The sequence below is a fragment of the Hemicordylus capensis genome, chromosome 1 (genome assembly GCF_027244095.1).
Source record: "Hemicordylus capensis ecotype Gifberg chromosome 1, rHemCap1.1.pri, whole genome shotgun sequence".
In the NCBI taxonomy this organism is placed as follows: Eukaryota; Metazoa; Chordata; class Lepidosauria; order Squamata; family Cordylidae; genus Hemicordylus; species Hemicordylus capensis.
The window spans coordinates 384,439,559-384,465,840 of NC_069657.1; the positions used below are offsets into that span (position 1 = coordinate 384,439,559).

Consider the following 26,282-nt stretch of genomic DNA (forward strand, 5'->3'; position numbering starts at 1 on the left):
CAGGGTTTTGAAATCCGTTTTAATATTTTAACTCGGTTTCGGGGGTTTTAATTACTGCAATTGTTTAATTCTTGTTTTAAAATGTTTTTAAATTGTTTACTGTTATATTGTTTTTAATTTTTGTTCTAACTCTTTATTGGTTTAGTGGTTTGTTTTTAATTGTAAACCGCCCTGAGCCATTTTGGAAGGGCAGTATACAAATCAAATCAAATCAAATCAAATCAAATAAATAAATAAATAAATAAATAAATAAATAAATAAATAAATAAAAATAATAGATGAACTGTTAATTAGCTTAACTGAGCAAGCTGAATATTTTGAAGCTCTAAAGCCTAGAGAATAAACTTGAAAATGCATGGTATTCTTGAACAGAAAGACTGCTCTGGGCTAACTACTAACCTTAGTGGAAAATTGGATAGCCTTTTAAAATTAGATTTGCATGCAGAAGTAGCTATGGTGGATCCAGTGTTTTGACTGAAGTTCTATTATATTTGTCCAGATAAACTCTCCAAAGATTATTGTTCCTCCCAGTTTCTTGTGCTCTATGTTTACTATGCCTGTACTAACATTCTAGTTTGAGTACTGGATGTGATACATATGAACTAGTTTTGCTTTAAAAAAAAAATCATAATAAAAATGATAGGTTTTGTTTTAATGTTGATCACTGTTCCTTTTAAGGTGTGTGTATGTGCGCGCACTCACAAATTTTTGGATGTTCCCTCAACTCATTTTAGATCCCGCTCAGGTTGAATCAGGAAGGCCTCATTCTGAATGCACGTGCACACACAGTGCCCTGATACTGCTGCCCAGAACAAAACTCATTCTGCACAGAAATGAAAAAAATTAGAGGGACCACTGATGTTGATGCTTCTCTTTACATTTAACTTTTTAAAAAGCAAGCTTCTAGGAATGTAAAAAACATATTTGTAAAAATTTGCATTGTGACAGATATCTAAATCCAACCTCATCATTTGTAAAAAAAAATATTAAAAAAATCACCCATCTAAACTGTGTTTTCTTTCCATTTTTGTTCTTTCTATGGCAGTCCTCTTACTTTAAACAATTAGCCTTTTTTCTGTACACTCATATGTACTTTATGCTCAGTGCTTGTTTATGTTGCATTTTCCACAGCAACCAAGCAAAGAACGTTCCAAAAAGGAGAAAAAAACTATGATCGTAAAACCACAGATTGTGTTAGGAGATGTGTTCCAAGGCAGTTGTACTCACTACCTTTGACAGAAATCTATTTTAATACCATCTTGCACTGCACCGAGACATTTTAAACCTTATGTAGCTTGGAAAACATGGCAGAATTTTAGCTGATTCTAACTGATGACAGAATGGAGTTAGGAATATAATTCAAAATCATGGTGCATCTGCTTGATTACTAACACTTACTTTAAATTATTTGGATTTTTGAAATAACATGTATTCCTTAGTCCAGCTTCCTGTGTTATGTTGGATAATGGTCATCTGCACAGTAGGCACCCATTTGTCTTTGATTAAGTGCCATCAAGACTCTTAGCGACCACATAGATAGATTCTCTCCAGGATGATCTGTATTCAACTTGGCCTTTAAGGTCTCTCAGTGGTGCATTCATTCTTGTCTTAATTGAGTCCACCCACCTTGCTGTTGCTTGTCCTCTTTCCTTCAACTTTCCCCGGCATTATAGACTTCTCAAGGGAGTTGGGTTTTCGCATAATGTGTCCCAAGTATGATAGTTTGAGCCTGGTCATTTGTGCGTCGAGTGAAAATTCTGGATTGATTTGTTCTTGGATCCATTTGTTTGTTTTCCTGGCTGTCCTAGGGTATCCTCAAACGTCTTCTCCAGCACCAACGTTCAAAAGTGTCAATTCTTTTTCTATCTTGCTTCTTCAAAGTCCAGCTTTCACATCCATAGAGTGTCATGCAGAAAACTATTGTCTGAACAGTTCTAATCTCTGTAGGTATAGACATGTCACGACATCTAAATATCCTTTCCAAGGCCTTCATTGCAACCCTACCAAGTGCTATATTTTGTCTTTACCACACATATAATATATGACTGGGCTTCCCTTGCCAATGCCTTTTCTCTTGGAATCCCCATCACCACCACACTTTGTCAGAGGAATTGTGCTGGCATTAACAAGATGATTCATCATTTGCATGGGGGATGATGCATTGCCATCCAGATGCAGACTCATCATTTTCCAGTGTGAATTTTACAAGCACATGTTTTAGGCCCTTTTGATGATGAGTACATCTTAAAAGAAAGTGTTCCTAAAATCATAGAGTAATGGAATTTTAGAGTTGGAAGGGACTGTAGAGGTCTTCTAGTCAACCCCTTGCTCGGTGCAGGAAACTGCTACAGTAGCCCCAACAAATAGCACTAGCACTTAGCAATAGCACTTACATTTATATACCGCTCTATAGCCGGAGCTCTCTAAGCGGTTTACAATGATTTAGCATATTGCCCCCAACATTCTGGGAGTCTAGAAATGACTCTCCAGCCTTTGTTTGAAGACCTCTGGAGAAAAGAGCCCACCGTTGTGAGAGCTGTTTGACAGTGTAACAGTCTTTCTCACTGCATGAGGTGGACTGTTCCAGTGTCAAACAGCTTTCACAATTAAAAACTCTCCCTAATGTTTGTTCTAAATCAGCATCTTCTAAGATTTGGTTCTAGGGATGTGCTTAAAATGCAATTCGGTGCCCGAATTGCAGCACAATCCATTTAAAACTGAGGGCTTACACAGCCCCTTTTACACGGAGGAGAGCAGGTTCATACCTGCTCCTCCTTCATTCGCTGCCACTTCTGTAATCGCGGTGCTCCTCTTAGCTATGATTGCACTCCAGCAGGGCATCTCCCAGCTGCCCCTGTGTGACACCAGCACACACGTGTGGTGGCCATTTGCATGGTGAGCATGGTTGAGTGCTGGGCAGTTGGGAGACACCTTCCCAGTATGCTACCATAGCTGGGGTGAGCACCAGAATTACAGAAGTGGTGGCGAGTGGAGAAGGATCAGATATGGATCTGCTCTGTGTTAAAGGGGCAATATAAGGCCTTTGTATTAAAGGGATTGTGCTGCAATTTGGATGCTGAATCACATTTCAAATAGATCCCTGACTGGTTCCAGGTGTGCCCTCAGGAACAACAGAATACAAACCAATTTCTTCTTTTTGTGACAGGCCTTCAGAGATTTAATCTTATCCTGTCCTATCCCCCTCCCCAACAGTCATTTCTTCTCAAGGATAAATAGAACGAGCAATTTTAGCTGAGCCTCATAAAAATTGGTTTACAGGCTCCTCACCTTCATTATTGACCCCCTCTGGACCCTTCCCATTTTATCAATGTGGTCCTTAAAATGTGGTGCCTAGAACCTGACACAGTAGCTGACATCCAGAGCAATGGCGTGCTTGCTGGAGTACAACAATGTTGTTCTAGGTTGTTGTACTAAGTCTGGAGCCTGCACTTGAGATTAGTGTTGAACTACCAGAAACATGCTTGCAATTGAGCAAGTGCAGCATGCCTCGTTTGTGTTAGTTGGAACATTTGTGCGATATTGCTCCTGTGCAAATCTCACTTTTAGTGCACCTAAATTAACTTATTGCACTACTGCAGATTTACTCATTCAGCAAGCGCTCCATTGCTCTGGATGCCAGCATTCCATATCAGTGCAGAAGAGAGTGGAGCGGTTCCTTCTCATGATCTGGATGCTATGCTTCTGTTAATGCAGCTTAAGATGGCATTTGCTTTTTTTTTTTAAGCAGGGATATCATACTGTTTGTTTACGTTCAGCTTGTGGCTCACTAGGACACCCACATCCTTTTCACATATACTGCTTCAGACAAACCAGGTCTCCCTCGTCCTATAGTTGAGTATTTGATTTTTCTCACTGAACCTTTTTCATCTGTCTCTGTTGAATTTCTTCTTGTTGGTTTTGGCCCAATATTGGAGCCTGTCTAATTCACTTAGAATCTTGATTCTGTGTTCTGCAATGTTAGTTATCGCTACTCCCCTCAGCTTCAACTCATCTGCAAATTTGATAAGCATTCCTTCTAGTTTCTTGTCCAAGGTTTTAAGTAAATGGGCAGAAGAGGGATGAGGAGAAGGAGCTGTTTTTCCAAAGCTACTCAGTTACAGGCATTTGGGTCGCAGTTTCTCTCTCTTATTCAGAGTGCCCCCCCCCCCAAAAAAATACCCAGGAAAAAAGGGGGGGATGTAGTTGAAGGAATGAAGAATTAATCCACTTTCCTTCCATTTCTCTCTCCCACTTTCAACAGCTGCCTGGTAGGAGACTGAGGGAGAGGGGGACAAGGGAGAGCACTCACCTAGTGAGCAGTGGGGAATGTCCTGGCCCTGTACATTATTTGGTGGGGGGAAGGGCCTGACCTGGCTCCAGTCCTCCTCGCGTTCCTCCGTCCCTCCAGTGAATATATTGCACCCTCAGACACTGGCATACATCTGGATCAGTCCTGGAAGTTGCTTGTCTGTTTTCCTATCTTTCTGTATGTCCTTTTCATCAAGCTTGAAGCTCGAACAAATATGCCTTTTGAAGCCCTTTTGGTGTGGGCATTTGGGACTCATAAGAGTTGTTTAATTTTTAATATTTCTGGCAGTACACTGGTGGTTCTCTCATTCCTCACAGCTTGGAAATCACTGAGATAACACATTGCATCTTTTTGCCAAACTTGATGAATATTAGGGTGTTGCTACTGAGACTTCCTGTTTGTTGAATTATCATAACTTTTGAAAATCTCAGAAAATTATAATTACCTGCTTTTCTAATCAAGTTACTTTTTGGACCAGAAAATATCTTTAAAATAAATAAATAAATAAATAAATCTGATATGCAAGAGAATAACAAAGGAAGTGTAATTAGTTGTGCTACATAGAAATTATCTCCATATTCTGGAAATTATTTTTTTTATAAACTCTGTTCCAGAATTGTTGTTTTTTTAAGTTGAGATGCCTCTTCTATAAAATGTAAAAGAAAATACACTAGTATTAAAGAAGGCCAAATGTGAAGATGCAACAGTTATCTTGTATAAACTATTTAACTTTTTTAAATGGTGAAAAGGTTACTGTGGTTGGGTTTTTTAATTGACTCTTGGAAATGAAAATAATCTCAGACTAGAATTTGATGTGTATGTTCCTTTTGAAAATAGCAGTCTTTAACACAGTTCTAGGTTCTGCATGCACACTTTTGCTTCTTGGAGATTGAAATATAGTGATGGGTGAATAGGTCTGGTTCTGTGCATTGGATATTTGAGAATTAGTTTTATTGGCTCCATTTTAAAATCTCCACAAAGGCCAAAGAATCTAAAATGGGAGCAAAAAGATCTTAATGGTATCTATACCTTGACATGCTACTGATGATGTCATCAGAAGCATGCATGTGCCTTGGAGGTGCCTTGCTGAATAGAGAATTTATTGCAGTTTTGGATGTTGCTACACTTTTTATTGTTGTTGAAAGGATTATTTCTCAATTAGATTCCATGGAGGAGTTTTTTCCTGTCTGTTATAAAACAAATTTCTGTTTAGCAATTAAACCATAGCCAAATAGTTAGGTGGTGGCTTAATGTTCAGTACATATCAATGCCATAATTGAACAGATTTTAATTTAGCATATGTTGTTGCTCTATGGGGAGAGAAATCATGGTATTGTCTGAAGCCACACAATACAATCTCCTTATGGAAGCTAAGTAGGTCTGGATCTGATTAGTGCCTGAATGGGAGACCACCTGAGCATCCAAACTATGCTGTCCTGCAGAAAGCCATAATATAAATATAGTAATTGTTTTCTATTGTAGAAATTATTTTGTATTTCTAATGTAGTAATCATTTTCTAAATGTATAAACTTAAGATAATAATTAACTAGGGGTGTCTACAGTCATTGAAAATCCAGTAATATAAGAAGGGCTCTTTTGGATCAGATCAGTCATGTCCAGCAACTTGTTTCCCGCAGTGGCCATCTAGATGCTTCTGAGAAGCCCAGAGATGGGACATATCAGCAAATTGCCCTCTCCCACTGTTGTTTCCCAGTGTATCCCTGGTATTCAGGGATATATTGCATTTGAAGCTGGAGGGAAAACGTAACCTTCAGAATTAGTATCCATTGATAGATTTGCCCACTGTGAAATTTTTTTTTTTAAACCCTTTAAAAATCTATTAGATTAATGGTGGTTGTCACATCTTGTGGCACTAAATTCCCTAAATTACTTTTAATTATACTTAGCATTTATATAGTGTTTTCACATGTTCAAAGTATTTCACAGTATTATCTTGGTGTAATCCTTAGAACAACCATGTAAAGTAGAAACCTTGACATGTTGCAGCAGCAGAGTTGAGAGGGAATGGCTTGCCTAAGGACACCTTGTGATTTCTGGAGGTGAGATATGAACCAAGAATTCCCGGTTAATAGTTGTATGTTTTAGCTACTACACGCCACCACCTCTCATTATGAGCATCATGAAGACTTACTACCTGTTTGTCCCGAATCTTCTGCAGATTAGTTTCATTGAATGACCCTGGGTTATGGAGAGGGAGAAAAAATTATCTGTATTTGCTTTCTCCATACCGTGCATAAGTGTTACAGTGCATTGTTTTCCCAGCACAGTGAGTCCAGGTTTCTCATGTTCAGGAAACAAATAGACCTGCTAATCAGCAAATTGAATACAGATTTATTTAATTTACTTGCCCTTCTTTCTGTGCTTCAGGCAGACTGTCTTTCGTTTTTAAAGCACTGCATGTATGTTTATTAAATTAAACATCCATCCATCCATCCACTTATATTCACAAATAAAAGGACTATCAATTTTAAAATACTTTTTAAAAATGCTCTGTGGAGGAAGAGGTGGTTTTTTGCCATCACTGGTTGTACACATTCAGAATTGCACACAGCTGCAATTCTACAAACACCCAAATTCAGTTTCCTGTAAGTCACTCCTGATTTCCAGGTGAGAAGATAGTATGTTCTAATAAAATGTGTGGAGAGTACTTTCACAGCACACCCACCATTCAAATCAAGTTCATGGTTCTGTGCCCTAACTTATATATTGCAGTGGTTCAAACCTTCTGGAACCAGGATTGCCCTTTGCTTTTTGGTCACCCAAAGCAGAAATGTGATGCTGTCCACTTATGATATGCTCCACATTTGTCCCCCTAGTGACTTCTTGGAAATGTGCCTCTGAAATGTGCCTGCATACATCATAGAGTGGTTGCTTTTGCCATGAGCAACTATTGCCATGAGTAATGATTCATTATTGCTTTGGGGAAAGGGGGTTAGGATCCAAAGTAGAATGAAAATGGGGGGAAAGTCCAAAAACAGCAAAATTACTCAAAAACTTATTGTGGCATACTCCATGAGGTCTGTATATGGCCAGAAACCTCCCCATGTGCCCAGGAATGTTCCAAAATGCTCTTTCCCACAAACAGTGAAAAATCATGGGGAAAAGTAAATCTGATTTTGTAAGTCAAGGAGAAAAAAAGGCTACCCGGCAACAAAAGCGCTGGTCAAAGTGACCTCCATGATTACTTGGCCCTCTAGGAATCACAGCTGTAGATTTTAACTCCTTCATATCCATGGATACTGAAAATGGGTGTCAATGAGACACCTTGTGGAACCACAGTATACAGTCTCCTGTATACACAAAATACTTTTGCGATGCTATCTTGGAGGCACCACTTTCAGGTAGTAAATAAAAGAGGATGTATGGATCTGACAAATCTGCATAGACTTGTTTTAATAATGTGGATTTCTGACTATTTGGAAACAAATGATATCTTCCTTCATTTCTACATTTTACACTTTTTAAACACTTTCTGCCACTGTGCTGTATCTGTGTTTCAGATCCTATTAAGACATTATTTGACCCTTGCAATCTCATTTAGGTTGAGTTTGGACTGGGCTCATACATTACCTGCCCTTTTCTGCTCCCCACAAGGGAAAGGTAAATAGGGCACCAGGAGAATCCACTGCAAAAATCTGTTTCAGGGTGTTGGGTGATCTTGCATTTGACTAAGTATACACAATTAATTTCCCTCCTTAGTAGAGAGAGGGAAAGGAACATGCACATCCAAGCAGTGGTGCACCTAGGTAATTTTGGTGCCCATACCACCCCTTCCTAAAGGCCCCCAACCACCACAAGGCCCCCCTGCATTGGGGAGGCACCTGCCACAACCCTGTGCCTAACCTGCTGCTGCCTTGCTGAACCACCAAAATGTACTTTAAATTTAGCCACCAATGTGTGTGGTGGGGTGGGGGTGAGCTGAGCAGACCTCCCTCCCCCTTGTGGTGGGCAGAGAGGACACTGGGCCTGCCTGTCTGGCCCAGAGGCTGCTCTACCCACTGCTGGGGGAGGCCTGCTCGGCTCACCCCCCCCACCCATCCCCTGGGTGCACACATTGGTAGCTAAAATTAAGGTAAAATTAAGCAGGTGGCAGGTGTGGGGTCGGCAGCCTGAGGGCCCCCCCCCCCGACTTTGGAGGCCACGGACCAGGGCCCAAAGGTCCAGGGGTAAGAACACCTCTGTGTCCAAGGAGGCCCATTCCTAACATCACTCTCAGTAAAATTCTTGGGCTAAGTAACATTTCAAGAAGCTGTTATTATAATGGGTAAGACTGGGCAATATGAACCAAGAGGACCAAGATTTCCTGGAAGGGTGGATATATAGTCATTCAAAAACATAGCGTGTAAGATTCTTCAATGTGGTCTCTGTCTTTTACACCAATGGGCTCTACGCCTGCACAGAGACCTCATTGGAACCTAACAAGCTCAATTCTCCTGCTTTGGGCGGGAACCCCGCCCCCAGCCTCTATATGCGGCTGTGCCACTCCTCATCCTCTCAGTCTTTCATCATCCACCCTTCAGTCAACATCGTGGAATCTGCAACTTGGCAATGAGTATGATTAGTATCGATCCCCTTGTTGTTTTCTTCCTGCTTTCTTCGTATTTCTTCATTAATTTCTTATTTTGTGTAGTGACATTTTGTTTTTTATGGGTTTTTCCTCTCTTTGGAGCGCTGATCCTGGCTGGGGTGGAGCGTGGTGGCCGGCCAGTGTACAGCGTTTATTCCAGGCATGACAAACTTCAAGAAATGTGTTCATTGCGGATCTAAGATCCCTTACCCTGGTACTCATACCATGTGTCTTTTGTGCCTGGGGGAATCTCACATTGTTGAGACCGGTCTTCATTGCCAGAGGTTTACAAAGCAGGCTCACAAAAATAGGGCTTCTTGCCTGCGCACAGCCCTGTGGGATTTGACTTGAAGCGTTCCATTAAGGTGGCTTCTTCGGCACAGTCGGAGTATTCAGAATCCGCTCCCGTGGAAGTCGAAAACCCAGCCTTGATACCAGTTTCGGTGTCTCCCATCATCAATCCCTTGACGTTTTTGAGCGCTTTGGTACATTCTGCGGGCTTGCCTCAGCATCTTCTGCTCGCGGTGCCGGATCCTTCTCCAAATCCTTTGATATTGAGGCTGAAGAAAAAGAAGAAGCTGAAGTTGTCTCATGATTTGCCATCCGGTCATCACCTCCCTATCCCGAAGAAACCCTATCCTGAAGAAAAAGAAGACTGCATTAGTTTCTACAACAGAGGGCCCGTTGGCCAAGAAGCCTAAGTTGGATTCAGGACTGTATCATGTGTCTCTGGATCGACCAACAGGAGCATTGGTCCCTCTGATACCGAAGTCCTCTGTTTCTGTTTGACCTAGCTCACCGGGAATTCGTTTGATGTGGCACCTGATCATACCCACTCGAGCAGAAAACTGTTGGTGGCTACGGATGAGCCTGGATACGCTTCATCTGGGGAAGAAGCCTATTCACCCGACAAGCCTGCAGAAGATGCATCATGGCTACCTCAGCGTCGTTCGCCCCCTCGATGGTGCCAGGAGCATCTCCCTCCTAGGGATCGAAGCTTCCGTTGGGACTCGGAAGACTGCTCCTCTGATTACTCCGAAGAGAGGCGGTGCTCTCGCTCCCCATATGCTCCCCTAGAGATCGACCTGAGTGGCGCGACTCACTCTTTATGGCTCCTGTTTATCTATCTATCTATCTATTAGAAACATTTAATATATTGCCCACTCCGAAGATTCCGGGTGGTGCACAAAAACATGCAAACAAGGCAACATTAAAATTACATTCTAAATTAAAAAACTTAAGTAACTAACAAAAAACAAATAAAGTAAACTACAGGGTAAAAGCCTGGGGGAAAAGAAAAGTTTTCAGTAGAGATTTGAAGATCAGTAAGGAAGGGGCTAGATGAATCTGAATGGGAAGAGAGTTCCAAAGAAGTGGGGCAGCAACCGAAAAAGCCCTTTCGAGTATCCTAGAGCCCTAAACCTCTCGGAAATCAGGGACCGACAAAAGGGCCATCTGAGATTATCTAACTGGATGGGATGTAACTGGTTGGGAGAGGTGGGTCTGTAGGTAGACAGGTGCCAAGCCCCGCAAGGCTCTGGAGGTCAGAACCAGAACCTTAAATTGAACTCGAAAGCGAAGGGGCAGTCAGTGCAGCGACTGCAGAAGAGATGTTACCCTGTCATATTTTCTGGCACCCATGAGTAGGTGAGCCGCTGCATTCTGGACCCGTTGCAGCTTCCCGATCATCTCCAAAGGTAACCCTAGATAGAGAGTGTTACAATAATCTAAGTGGGAGATAACAAGGGCATGGGTCACTGTCATTAATGCCTGCCGATCAAGGTAAGGGTGTAATTGGCAAACCAGATGAAGCTGAGCAAAAGCACTTCTGGCTGCAGCCTCCACCTGCTGCTCAAGCAGGAGGCACGAGTCCAAAAGGACCCTCAAATCACAGACAAGCTCCTTTGGGGGCAGCGCCACCCCATCTAAAACAAGGTTTACATCCAACTGTTGGCTGGTACGAGGGCTGAGTAAAAGTAGTTCAGTCTTAGTGGGATTCAGTCTGAGCTTGATTTGAGTCATCCAGACCTTAACAGCCTCCAGGCATTGAGTAAGCACAGAAACAGCATCCCCAGAATGGTCTGGGATGGCAATATACAGCTGAGTATCATCAGCATATTGATTAAATCTCACCCCAAACTGGGAAATGACCTGACCCAGGGCTCCATATAGATGTTAAAGAGGACGGGGCAAGAACTGAACCCTGGGGAACTCCATAAAGGAGTGGCCATGGGTCAGAGCACATGTCCTCAATGCATACCGACTGGACACGCCCACTAAGGTAAGAACGGAACCACTGTATGACAGTGCCCCTGATACCCAACCCACACAGGTGGTCGAGAAGGATAGCATGATCGATAGTTTCAAAAGCCGCTGTTCTACAACAAAGGTTGCTACCTGCCCAGGTGCTGCCAGCGGAGCTTCCATCCTCGGTACCAAACGATAGGGGCAGCAAGCCAGAATCCCCTATGGTCCCAGCAGCCTTGGCTCAGGAGTCTTTGGCATCTCATTGCTCTCCAGAATTGGAAGGGCAGTATATAAATCTTATAAATCAAATAAATAAAAACAATCAAACAGTTTAAAAATAATTTCAGTTAAAAGCCTGAGAAAACAGTGTGCCTTGAGGATCTTTCTAAAAGCAATCAGTGATGGATTCTCTTATTTTGACAGGGAGCATATTCCAAAGCCCCATGGCAGCCAAAGAGAACACCTAGTCCTGTGTCACCACCAAATGAGCCTGTGGTGACCATAACCAAACCTCCCTAGATGATCTTAATAGGCAGCTGGGTTCATGATGAAGGTGCTCTCTTAAGTACCCTGGAACCAAGCTGTTAGGGCTTTATAGGTAATAACTAGCACTTTATATTTCTCTCAGAAACATGTCAGTAGCCAGTGCAATTCTTTTAAAATCGGTGTTATATGGTCTTCTTCGGGTTGTCCCAGAGACCTGTCTGCCTATCATTCTGTACCAAATGTAGTTTCCAGACTATGTACAAAGGCAGCTCCTCATACAGTTTGTTACAGTGGTCGAGCCTGGAGATTACCAGCATATGCACCACTGTTTTACTGAAACATGGCATGAATTAAAATGGGGAAATTGGTTTTTGTGTTAACTTTGAACCACGTGTGTCAGACAGGCTAGTTAAGGTAGATTAATAAAAAAGATAGTGAGTGTTTACAATGTGCTGCTTTCTTAGTGTTACGTATGGCACAGTTTTCATTTCCCTAAAAATAACTAGATAAGCATACACGTCACTTAAAAATTATTTATAATTAAAATAATCACATTTCCCTTTATAATAATAGTACCTGAAGTTTGCTGAATCAATAGTGCTTCTGGCCTTTAAAATCTCCTATAGGATGGAAATATATTCAGTTGTCTTTGTACATGATGGCCGAGATTAGATGTGGCCAAGGCTTCAGGACATGTTTCTTACAGTGTTTCACACACAATCCAGACTTTTGTAGAACGCTTGGACTCTCGTTCTCCTTTGTAGTTTGGTTTGACTCTGTGAGCACATAGAATGCATTGAGCATGTAGGATTCTTGAAGCACTATCTACTGGCCAGTTCTTGCAAACCATCTCTTTCCAATACTAATTTAAAGTACTTCCATCTTCTCTAGAATCCTGCTCCTCCTTCATATGCAAGTGGGAACAAACTGCAGACACTTATGGGGTCCAAAGCCTGAGCTAACATGGATAGCTAGGCGTAGAATCCTGCCATAACTGATAAACAAGCCTACTCAAACCATTTCTAAGAAAGCAAAAACCACCCTTTGTGAAAATCAGAAAGCCCAAATGCAAAAATACGCATATTCAAATACTATGTTCAAAATGCACCACTTCTATTAGCTCAACTATCTGTACTACACCCCTATAAAGCAGGCCAATATTAGAAATTCCCAATATTTGGAGTGGAGAGGGGATGAGGTTGAGAGAAAGTGGGGTGGGGCTTTCCCAAAAGCTATCTAGGGAGTTTATGGCTGAAGTGAGAAATTAAAAACACAACCCGGCATTTCCAATAGTGCAATTAGAAAAAAAGAATGAATATGTAATTATAAACTGTACTGAAAATTATGTAGTCATGTAAACATGGTAATATTGATGGATCATGTGAGGTGAAAACGATAAAACTTGGAATACACTAAACAACAATAAATAAAAAAGGAGAACTACCCTGTTTCCCCGAAAGTAAGACCTAGCAGTAATTTCTGATGTACCGCTAATTGCCCTAGTGCATTTTTTGGGGCTAAAATTAATATAAGACACTGTCTTATTTTCGGGGAAACACGGTATGTAGTCCGTAATAGATGTTAGAATGACAACATCCCGGTGATAAAGCTGTTTTGAACTACTTTTTAAAACATTCATATAAGTTCAGATTATCTTCCATAAATGTCAATCAGATCTTCATTAGAACTTCAAAGCCATGTTGAAGAATCTGTTTGAAGATGTGAAATAAATCTTCTTCATGGGGGACCTCAAATCTTCTCCTATGATGCGACACTTCCTATAAAATATGCATATATCCACCCATCATAATCTACTAATTTTAAAACAGACTTCTTGATACTCCTTTTACTCAACAATACTCATATGATACTCCAATAATATTAAATGTCCCTGAATGGCTAATATTGAGTCATATGATTCACATGTCTACAAAATGATAGTTACAACAGTATTTTGTGAATAAATAACAAATCAATCAATATTCTGTAAGATAAAATACCATTACAAAATGACTGAATCTAAGAAAAGTTTCTTCCCCCTGCCATAGATAGTTCATAATACCTTCTCAAATAATAAATCTCTGTACAATACTTTTTTAAAAAATCTTGAACCTCAATCTTATCTAGACTTTTTTGAAACTATCATTTTGTAGAGTCACTATTAGCCATTCAGGGACATTTAATATTATTGGAGTATTATATTTGAGTAGTATTGAGTAAAAAGAGTATTGAGAAATTTGTCTCTTTTAAGATTAGTATATTATTATGATGGGTGGATATATGCATATTTTATAGGAAATGTCACATCACAGGAGAAGATTTGAGGTCCCCTATGAATAAGATTTATTTCACATCAAATGTTGCCTTCAACATGGCTTTGAAGTTCTAATGAAGATCTGATTGACATTTATGGGAGATAATCAATTTGAACTCATATGAACACTTGAAAAAGTAGTTCAAAACAGCTTTATCACCGGGGTGCTGCAGTCCTAACATCAATTACAGACTACATAGTTCTCCTTTTTTATTTATTGTTTAGTATATTCCATGTTTTATTATCATTTTCACCTTGCATGATCCATCAATATTACCATGTATATATGGCTGCATAATTTCCAATATAGCTTACATTTACATATTCATTCTTTTTTATAATTGTATTATTGGATCTGTCAGGTTGTGTATTGGACAGGGGCGTATCTAGGGTAGGGCAGACAGGGCACATGCCCTGGGCACCACTTAAAGGGGGGGCGCCGTTTTTGAAAATAAAAATTTTTTTTTAATGGCCACCAAAAAAAAAAAGGCCACCATACATGCTCAAATGGCCGCTGTGAAGCCCTAGGACATGCCAGGCATCTCAGAGGCCATTTGAGCATGTGCATTGGCCATTTTGTTTTCGGTGGCCATTAAAAAAAAAATTAAAAAGAATGGCCACCACACATGCTCAAATGGTCCCTGCGAGGCCCAGGCCTGGCCATTTGAGCATGTGAGGCAGTCTCCAAAATAGCCACCACGCCGATCTCTGCAGACCAAACAGGCCCAAAAATCAGCCCAGGATGGGCTGCGGCGGTGAATTAAGAGGCCAGCGGGGGGAGGGGGGATCTTTGCAGACACCCCCCACAGCCTTTAGGAAGCCACCTGAAAGGGCTACAGGTAATTTTTATTAAATTTTATATAATATAAGCCACTGTACACATATTCAATTTGGCACCATGTACAGAGAATCAGGGCTTGTGAATACTGAGCTGAAGCTTATGAGCTAGGATTGTATTCATTTGCTCTTACTCTGCTTCTTGTGATAACTGAGTTAAATGTGATGTCTTAATAATATGGCTACTAATGGTGAGTTTGTCTCTGAATCAGTGAAATAATAAGTGAAATCCTTACTATTAAGGCCACTGGGAGTTTCTTGCTCTCTTTCTCTCATTTTAACTGTCTTTCTGAAATACTAGAATATACTCCAAGCAGTGACACAGTTTACTCTGCATATCCATTAATTATTTTCAGAGTATCTGGGAAAAGCCAAATTCTCCATTTATTTTTAAAACATATGTAATAGTGATCCTATAATGCACAGTAGAGAATTAGACAGGCACTTCTGTTTAGTTTTCTAAAAACACCCCCACATAGTATATGGGTATTTCATGAGCCCCAGCATACTGAAATTTGTAGTTTCCCAGCATTTTTTGGTCTGATTACGTCCACTGCTAAATAGTTTTTGAAATATTAAAAGATGAATGAGCTTGAGTTGTACTTTTGAGCTGATATTATGGTAAAGTTATCTGCAAGATGAGTGCTGGATGTTTGGACAGGGAGCGCAATTTCAGTGCTCGCCCTAGGCGCTATTTTCCCTAGATACGCCTCTGTTATTGGATTCTTAGTTTCAGATCCTTTTACGCTATTTACCCTATAACCCCTGCTAACTGGGCAAAGAGGCACCTTTTAACATGGTGATTATCTTTATTTAGCAGGGTAGAGTAACTGGCCCTATCCACCTCCAGCACAGTACCTCCAGTGACTGTTGCTGGTGCCTATCTTGTGTTTATTTTCAGATTGTGAGCCCTTTGGGGACAGGGATCCATCTTATTTATTTATTATTTCTCTGTGTAAACTGCCCTGAGCCATTTTTGGAAGGGCGGTATAGAAATCGAATAAATAATAATAATAATTTGTGTGGTGAAGTGAGAAATTAAACAGAGTTCCTTGAGCTCTAGTTCAGTTTCTCATTCTACTCTGCTAGCTGTCTGAAATGAGAACACACATATTTTATTTTGTTGTAAACCACCCAGAGACGAAGGTTTGGGGCACTATTAAAATATGTTAAATAATAAATAAATAAATTAATAAATAATATTTTGCCCCCAGTGAGGCACTACCTTGGCATGGTTGTGAGGCTTGCGTGCTCTGAGGAAGATGAGAGCTATGCCAGAGGTCCAACCGTACTGGACAGGTCTCACCAGAGGAGCCAGACAAAGAGTGCCTCTCCCATTTACAATATGGTGAGATGTAACCTTAATAAATCTATACCGAATTGGTCGTCGCCTGGGTCAACAAGGACTGCGCCAAGTGCTGGAGTCCTTGGGCATTTGGTGGCAAGTGGGCTACAGGACTCAGGATCTTCAGTTGAGCAGCCAGGGCTGGAGACTGCAGGGTTACTGGAATAAACATCTCTTAATCAGAAAAAATATACGAAAAATGCCAACAAGGAAAGAATGATCTGCTATTACAAGTCTAGTCCAACTAGAAGAGGTTATTTAAAAAGAATTACCAAATTTGGAAAGAGAAGCATCCAGACACAGAAATAACAGAACAAAGGCTAGCAGACCAGAGAAGATTCATAATAAGAAAGTATTCACAGGAGTTGAGCTGGAAGAACTGCAAAGAGCAACACAGGCTCAAGATATGGAAGAAGAATTACCACCAACTGAAGAAGTTGCTCAGGTGCAGGTGGAGGAGGTGTTGGAAATAGAGGATGCCACTGTTGCTGACCTGTTCAAAAATCAAAACCAGGCAACCTCTTCTTTGCCTTCACCTCAAAAACCCGAATGCTGTTTAACAGAATAGCAACAAAAACTAAAGCAAAAAATAACTGACGACATGAACCAAACAACCACCAGGGTTCGTCCAGCCCTAAAAACAGTTGCCAAAAAACAACTTGCTCAGGCATTAAAAGATGTCAATGCTGCACTTGCAGAAATAACAACCAATAATTTTCAAGAAACAAACCAACTAATGTACAGTGCAGCAACAATAACAACACAAGAGCTCAGATATAAGGTCAGTAGACCTGTCAAAAAAGAAAGAGGTACATCACCAAAATGGAAGATTAGATTAGAAAATAAAATCTCCAGGCTCAGATCAGATGCTAGTAAATTGAAAGATATGAAAGACAAGAAGCTGTAGAAAGAAAACACCCAACATTATCTGATCCAAAAATACCACCTAGATTCAAGGAAAATTAGAGAAATCCTAGAAATAATAAAGCTGCAAATAACATCAGTGTCAGAGAAGATTAGCAGATACGAAGCCAGAATTACACAACACAGGCAGAATCTCCAATTCCAGTCAAATCAGAGACGTTTCTACCAAAGCATAGAAGGAGAAACTGCAAGAAACACAGAAACACCAAATAAAGAAGAAACAGTGCAATTCTGGGGGAAACTATGGGACAATCCAATAGATTATAATAAAAAAGCAGGCTGGGTGAAAGAGGTCAAAAATTGTAACCAACAAATGCAAGATCTAATAATAACACCAGAATTAATAAGTGAAAGAGCAAAGAAAATTAAAAATTGGACTGCACCAGGTGATGATGAACTGCATGGTTTTTGGCTTAAACACCTAACAAGCCTCCATAAACTACTATCAAAACAATTCAATCACATTTTGCAAGGAGATGATATTGGACAATGGCTAACAACTGGGAAAACTCATCTCATAATGAAAGACCCAGCAAAAGGTGCAATTCAAAGTAATTATAGACCAATAACCTGCTTGTCAACCATGTTCAAATTATTAACTGGAATAATAGCAGATGAAGTAATGCAACACTTATTAACTAATAAGCAGTTTCCAGTTGAACAGAAAGGAAATTGTCTGAACACCAGAGGCACAAAAGACCAGCTGTTGATTGACAAACTGATTTTAGGAAATTGCAAAAGAAGAAAAACAAATCTAAGTGTTGCATGGATTGACTACAAGAAAGCCTTTGACTCATTGCCTCACACATGGATACTAAAATGTTTAGAAACAACTAGTGTCAGCAAAAACATTCAGACATTTATAAAAAAAAATGAACATGTGGAGTACACCGTTAACAATCAATGTCGAGACACTTGGGCAGGCTAGCATTAGAAGAGGTGTTTTCCAAGGGGACTCACTATCCCCTCTGTTGTTTGTAATCGCCATGACTCCACTTTCACAAATACTAAATAGAACAAGCCTCGGATACCAAACATCTAAAACATCAAGTAAATTCAACCATCTACTGTTCATGGACGATCTAAAGTTGTATGGAAAGTCCCAGTCAGAAATCGAATCACTGCTAAACACTGTCCGTATATTCAGTAGCGATATAGCAATGGAGTTTGGACTAGACAAGTGTGCTGCATTAATAATGAAAAGAGGAAAAATAAGAAAAACAGAAGGAATAGAACTGCCCAATGGAAGCAAGATCAAGAACCTGGAAGAGGAAAAACATTACAAATACTTGGGCATTCTCCAGGCTGATAACATCACACACACTGAAGTTAAAAGAAAAATTGGAAGTGAATACATCAGGAGAGTTAGAAAAATCCTAAAGTCCAAACTCAATGGCGGGAACACCATACCCGCCATTGAGTTTGGACTTTAGGATTTTTCTAACTCTCCTGATGTATTCACTTCCAATTTTTCTTTTAACTTCAGTGTGTGCGATGTTATCAGCCTGGAGAATGCCCAAGTATTTGTAATGTTTTTCCTCTTCCAGGTTCTTGATCTTGCTTCCATTGGGCAGTTCTATTCCTTCTGTTTTTCTTATTTTTCCTCTTTTCATTATTAATGCAGCACACTTGTCTAGTCCAAACTCCATTGCTATATCGCTACTCCATAAACTTGTCTAGTCCAAACTCCATAAACACCTGGGCTATACCTGTTATCAGATACACTGCAGGAATAATAGACTAGACCCAGGCAGAGCAAGAGAAGCTAGATCGTAAGACCAGGAAAATAATGGCCATCGATCATGCTCTGTACCCCCGCAGTGATGTAGATAGGCTCTACCTCCCACGCAGCTCAGGTGGAAGAGGAATTCTGCAAGTCCATCAAACAGCAGAGGAGGAGAAAAGAGGCCTTGCAGAATATATACAGGACAGTAAAGAAGATGCACTTAAAATGGTCAGTAATGAGAAACTATTCAACACCAATGAAACAAAGCAGGCCTACAAGAAAGAACAAGTCAAGAACCGATCAGAAAAATGGAGAAATAAGCCCCTGCATGGTCAATATTTGCACAATATAAGTGGAAAATCAGACATCACCAAGACCCGGCAATGGCTTAAGAATGGCAACTTGAAGAAAGAAACAGAGGGTTTAATACTGGCTGCACAAGAATAGGCACTAAGAACAAATGCAATAAGAGCAAAAGTAGAAAAATCCACAACAAACAGCAAGTGCCGCCTTTGTAAAGAAGCAGATGAAACAGTGGACCACCTAATCAGCTGCTGTAAAAAGTTTGCACAGACTGACTACAAACAAAGGCATGACAAGATAGCAGGGATGATACACTGGAACATCTGCAAAAAATACAAGCTACCTGTAGCCAAAAATGGGTAGGACCATAAAATTGAAAAAGTTGTAGAAAATGAAGATGCAAAAATATTATGGGGCTTCCAACTACAAACAGACAGACATCTGCCACACAATACACCAGATATAACTGTAGTTGAGAAGAAAGAAAAACAAGTTAAAATAATCGACATAGCAATACCAGGGGGTAGCAGAATAGAAGAAAAAGAAATAGAAGAAATCACCAAATAGAAAGATCTACAAATTGAAATTGAAAGGCTGTGGCAGAAGAAGTCTAAAATAAACCCAGTGGTAATTGGCGCCCTAGGTGCAATTCCAAAACAACTTGAAGAGCACCTCAACACCATAGGGGCCACAGAAATCACCATCAGCCAATTACAAAAAGCAACTTTACTGGGAACAGCCTATATTCTGCAACGATATCTATAATAACAGCAACAACATTGACAATAAAATTCAGGCACCCCAGGTCCTTGGGAAGGACTCGATGTCTGGATAAAACAAACCAGTCTATAACACCTCTCTGACTGTGTCAACAACAACAACAACAGCAATAATAATAATAATTTTCCCCACTGTGAAAAAGGAGCTCTGAAAGAGCAATTTTGATCATCAAAATCAAAGTACTCTTTTTAGCCTTGTGGGGTGAAGCAGGGAGGGATCTTTCCTTTTGTCCTCCTAGCATAAACCATCTTCTCTCCACCAGTACTGTGTGGGGTCTGCCAGTGGAGTAGTGCTTCTGATGCACAGCTCTGCCCAGTCTCCCTTGTCTTGTCTTAGGCCACTCTGCACCACCTTGCCTCCCACTGCAAGTGAGTAAAATGATTTTTTCAGTATTTATTTTAAATCTTAAAAAAAATAAATGTGGAAATGCGAGGGTTCAGAACTTTTATTTTGTTATTGCACTGAGTTGCTGTTCATCGTTTTTTTTAAAGTAGTAGTACCAAGATGAATGATGATGATGTTGTTACTCATAAAGTGTGAAAGTTTCCCTCCCTTTAAATTGGAGAATGCTAGTGAGACAATGCAAGAAGTTATGAAAGCAAACTGAAAGCATTTATCTTTTTTCCTTGGCTTGAACTATTTTGGGGGATATTGATTATGCTGAGTGCATTAAAATGTACTGAATGTAGAGGAATGAAATCAAAATAAAGTTACTACATTGTCCCCAACACACATTAAATTCTTGTGATGTTTCCTTGTAATGTTTTGCAAAATATCTTCTGATGAGCTGTAATAAGAAATAGATAGTCATGGATTCTCCTAGTCTTGATTTTAAAGTTATTTTTGTTACAGACATTTTGGCGGTGGACCTGCATGCAAATGAATTGGCCTTCACTCAGGATTGTTCATTGCATCTGAAATGATTGCTCAGAGGTGCAGATCCTGAAATAATTTCAATCATTTATGAAATTACATTGGGTTTGGGAAGATTCATTGGGAATCTTCCCAGTGAAAGATTCTTCATTAGGAAGAATCTGATGCTGAGAATAAAATGTTTGTAGCTTTAGGTAGGTTTGCCGGACAATTATATGTGGAGAAAGAAAGATAGCGCATGGCTAAATATCACACAGCAGCTCTCCATGTTGATTTTCATGTTGCAGAGAGCATTTTTAAATGCAGGGGTGAGACTTGTATACTGTGTTAGAGTTTCTGTAGGACATTATATTTTAACACCAAGATGAATATGGGATATCATTTTTTTGTCCTCTGCATTTACTGTGCTCACTTTGTTCACTTTACATTCAGCAACCCCTATATACATTCCATAGAATTGCCACACTATCATTGAAGATGATGATGATGATAATAATCTGTCTGAAATGAGTATGGGCCATACTAAATGATATGCCTGTCATTTAGTGCTTGATTGCCCCCCCCCATATCAATAGCTGTACCTCAGGGCCCCACTGGATCAAGACTATGACAATAGGGTACTTTAGTCCTTTCCCTCCCAGTCTCAATCTTGTTCAGGCCTAGCAGCTGATATTTGCCGTGGAAAAAAGTTCCCATTGCCAAATTTTCAAATCACTGTGGAGTGCCTTATTTGGTTTGGGACCATGGAGGGGAGATTAAGTTGTCCTCCCTCACACCACAGTCCCAGTCCAGAGTGGGGTCCCACGCTACTGCTATTCATGTTTGTAAAATTAAGCATGCAACAGGTTTCTTGTCTAGGTTGATTTTGAACACATTGTATCACTGGGTATAGTATGTAATCTGCTTCACAGGCAAAGTTGGTGGGAGGGGGGTGAGGGGAGAGACTGGAGGTGCATGCCACTGAATGTTTCAAGAGAAATTCTGTACCAGCTGGTTACAACTCTAAATGTAGGATTTACAGGCATAGGAGAACACTAAGTTGATTTTGATGGATTTGTTGGACCAATTTCAGTTACTGGCCAAGTATAACTGGCAAAGTGGACATTTATTGCATTACTATAGAACTGAAGTTCATGTAGGCCAGCCAGTTCATATTTCTGTTTTTCTTTTTTGTAGATCTACCAGTAATGGAAACAATGATTCAAAGAAAACAACCTCTACCGTGATTTCTTGTTTGTTCCTTCATAATCGGTTTTCAACATTTTGGGAGTCACTTGCAAACACTACACCTTGTTGTCTGAAATTCAGCAGTTTTTGAAGGGTTCTTCAGCAAGAAATGTTTATCCCACATTTTAATCTTTCCATCTATGAATGGTAAGTTCTTTTATTATATGGGGTTCTCAGTACTTTAAATATTTTTGTGTATTGAGTCTGGAATTGTTGCCAGGAAAAATCAGAGAGATGCTGACTTTTCTGTTTCAGAATTAAAACAAAAAACATTTTCTAGACACAATGAGGATCTACCCTAAATTTTAAATTTATTAAAGACACATCCCACTGAGTAACCACCTTAGGAAAAATAAAAATTCTGCCAGGGTTGCTCACTTAAGTAGGATTGAATAATATTTAGGAGTCTTATTCACAAAGGCATTTTTGGACATGTAAATGTTAATCTTTGGTTGCACAATCTTCAAGAGACTATCCAGGAATAAGAACATTTGTCTGTAACTGAATAGATGAGAGAGATCTCTGTTGGTAACGGGAGGTAAAGTAAAGTGTGTCATCAAGTCGATTTTGACTCCTGGTGATGACAGAGCCATGTGGTTTGCTTTGGTAGAATATAGGGATGTGCACAAATTGATTTTTTAAATTTGATTTGTGCTCCAAACAATCCACCCCTGATTTGTTTTGTATCCAAATCTACCCCATACAAATCACCCCAGATTCAATTTGTGTTTGATTCAATTTGATTTGGGTTTGGACCACTAAACAAGGTCCTAGGGGCACTAAATTTGGGTGATAGGTAGGTCCCCTTGGGTGACACCTACAACCCAAATTTCAAGCCAGTGGGATACTTGGTTGATTTTCAGTGAATTTTTATAGTTTTTACTGATCTTGAACATTTCCACCATAGGAAAGAATGGCGATTCGAACTTGCCATATCATAACCCTAAAACGGATCCCCAGCTTTCATTTGTTTTAAAAAATCTAAGCTTTAGCCCTTGTAGAAGTGGTGTTATGGAGCAAAAAGTGCAGTCATTATTTTTCAAGCGTTTAGATCCTTTGGTGTATAATAACTTTTCCTCATAATGAATCCCTATGAGGATTCATTGCACACCTTCATTTCTTCTGTTTATTTTGACTATCATTGGACAGTGACAACTGTCAACTGCCATGAGTCAACTACACACACACACACAGACACACACACACACACACACGGTACTCAGTTTATTATTTTTTTAGGTATTTTGAAGTGTTCAGATTCTTTGGTGTCTTCATTACACACCTTCATTTCTTCTGTTCATTTTGACTCCACTGCTTTGCAGGTGTGAGTGGGGAATTAGTGGCATCCCATGTTCCAACTACTCTGCAACCCACAAACCACTGAGTACTCAGTTTATATTTTAGGAATTTTTGAAGTGTTTAGACTCTTTGGTGTGTAATGATTCCTCATGGGAATTCATTATGAGGAAAGGTTATTAGACACCAAAGAGCCGAAACATTTGAAAAAAATATATCCTAGAACCTAAACTGAGTAGTACCCCACTGCCTTGCGGGTGGGAGTGGGGTCTTGTTGGCACTTGGCAGTTGGCACTGTTGAAAAGACAATCAAAATGAATAGAAGAAATGAAAGTGTGTAATGAATCCTCATAGGGATTCATTAAGGGGAAGTTATTATACACCAAAGAATCCAAACACTTGAAAAATAGTGACCACACATTTTGCTCCATAACTCCACTTCTACAAGGGCTAGAGCTTAGCTTTGCTTTCCTTCTTTTAATGAAACCTGGGAATCTGGGGGAATTAATAGGAGGGATCCAAATCTAAAATAGATTTGAATTGAATCATATGTGATCCGATTTGTACTCGAATCTAGCCAATGGACCACAGGGGTGATTTGTTTTATCTCCAGATCACCCGAATAAGCTAGATTTGGGTACAAATTGATTTCTACTTGAATCAATTTGCACATCCCTAGTAGAATACAGGATGCGTTTACCATTGCTTCCTCTCACACAGTATGAGATGATTCCTATATCGCTGCTGTCCAATATAGTACCAGCGGGGATTCAAACTGGCAACCTTCTGCTTGTTAGTCAAGCATTTCCCTGCTGTGCCACTTAAGGTGGCTAAAGGGGAGGTAGTGCACACATAATTATGGTGAGTAGTGCAATAACACATTTAGCTTATCCTTGTTGAGAGAGGATTTTTTACTTTATAAATAAAACACATTTCTGCCATATTTTACTGGAATGTGATTGGTTGGCTCTCACCTGTGAAATATTCTGCCTCTGAAATATCTTGAAGAAGCAAATTATGATCTCAACTATATTGGCCTCAAGCTGCAATAACTGGAGCTATTGGCAATTGACAACAGATCTGGAAAACCTGTTGAATCAAAATTACTTGGTAGGCTTTTAAGAAGTGACTACATGTTAAGCTATTGGTTCATTACATTTATTTTCTGAAGGGGCAGTACTAAGTCCTGTTCAGTTTTCTTTTTCAAAACTTTATTTCAAAGATGTGGGGTAGAAAATTTTCTAGAACATTTCCCCATAATTAATTTTCCACTGAAAAATTTCCATTTCTAAAATTACATTGGTTGGCATCCAGGCTAGCATTGCACATGTGCAGCAGTGTGAATTTCAGACTACTGCTCCACTATTACTTGAGTGGGGGAAATGAGGACAGGTTCACACAGTGGCTTTAGAGGGAAGGGAAGATTAAATAATATAGCCACTTCCACTTCTCAGTCAATAGTGCAGTGTTGTCTAGAACTTGTACTATTAGGCAGGATATTCAGAATTGTTTCATAAAATGCATGAGTAATTATTATGTATTATTATTTAATTTATATACTGCCTGATTCCAAAGGTTGTCAGTGAATGGATGACAATGAAATATTAGGCAAATTGAGCAATTTCATAGTTTCTCTGGTGATTATACCTATGATTTATTGAGTATTAAAATTTAAAAAAAATTGTATAAAGCTTTGAATTTGTTTCAGTATAACAATAAAAGTACATGAAGTATCTTTTTTTTCCCCTCTTCACCCATCAAATATGTTAGTTCAACTACTTGGCTACTTGAGAAACTTGCAGATATAATGTGGGAAATAAATATGATGCAGATTATGTTTTTGAACTCTGTAAATAGATTTCAAAAACTTTAGTGGAAGTGTCCAGTTGGTATGCATTGAGGACAGATGCTCTGACCCATGGCCACTCCTTTATGGGGTTCCCCAGCATTCAGTTCTTGCCCCTGTCCTCTTTAACATCTGAGTACCCAGAATGTTGGGGGCAATATGCTAAATCATTGTAAACCGCTTAGAGAGCTCCAGCTATAAAGCGGTATATAAATATAAGTGCTATTGCTATTGCTAACATATATATGGAGCTGCTGGGTCAGGTCATTTCCCAGTTTGGGGTGAGATTTCATCAATACGCTGATGATACTCAGCTGTATATTGCCATCCCAGACCATTCTGGGGATACTGTTTCTGTGCTTACTCGATGCCTGAAAGCTGTTAACGTCTGGATGAATCACAATAAGCTCAGACTGAATCCCACTAAGACTGAACTACTTTTATAGCAGGTTGGGTAGATTAAAATCGTGTTTGTAACGTTTAAATTTATGTTTTGAATTATTATTATAGCAAAGGTTAATTTTATAGTTGATGATTCAGGAAGAGGTGTGAGCGGGAAGTCCATATTTGTTTATTTGTTGTGAATGTTAATAAGAATATTGTCAAAATCAATAAAAATTTAATTTGCAAATAAAAAAAAGACTGAACTACTTTTACTCAGCCCTCGTACCAGCCAACAGCTGGATGTGAACCTTGTTCTAGATGGGGTGGTGCTGCCCCCAAAGGAGCTTGTTCATGATTGGGGGGTCCTTTTGGACTCGTGCCTCCTGCTTGAACAGAAGTGGAGGCTGCGGTCAGAAGTGCTTTTGCCCAGCTTCATCTGATTTGCCAATTACGCCCTTACCTTGATTGGCAGGCATTAATGACAGTGACTCATGCCCTTGTTATCTTCCGCTTAGATTATTGTAACACTCTCTATCTAGGGTTACCTTTGAGGATGATCGGGAAGCTACAACAGGTCCAGAATGCAGCGGCTCACCTACTCATGGGTGCCAGAAAATATGACAGGGTAACATCTCTCCTGCTGTCGCTGCACTGGTTGCCCCTTCGCTTCCGAGTTCAATTTAAGGTCTTGGTTTTGATCTTCAAAGCTTTGCGGGGTTTGGTGCCTGTCTACCTACAGACCCGCCTAGCTATTGAAAAGCTACAACGGGTCCAGAATGCAGCGGCTCGCCTACTC

General features: G+C 39.9%; 1 protein-coding gene across 6 annotated transcripts in view; it reads left to right on the forward strand.

The window, feature by feature from the left end:
* Positions 1 to 26,282, forward strand: part of CHRM3 (cholinergic receptor muscarinic 3) — a 417,691-nt gene that overhangs the window by 59,520 nt on the left and 331,889 nt on the right. For all 6 annotated transcript variants that reach the window (XR_008317318.1, XR_008317317.1, XM_053300799.1 and 3 more), the window contains exon 2: positions 21,910 to 22,107. The gene's annotated coding sequence lies outside the window, so the exon portion shown is untranslated. The remainder of the gene's footprint in view (positions 1 to 21,909; positions 22,108 to 26,282) is intronic.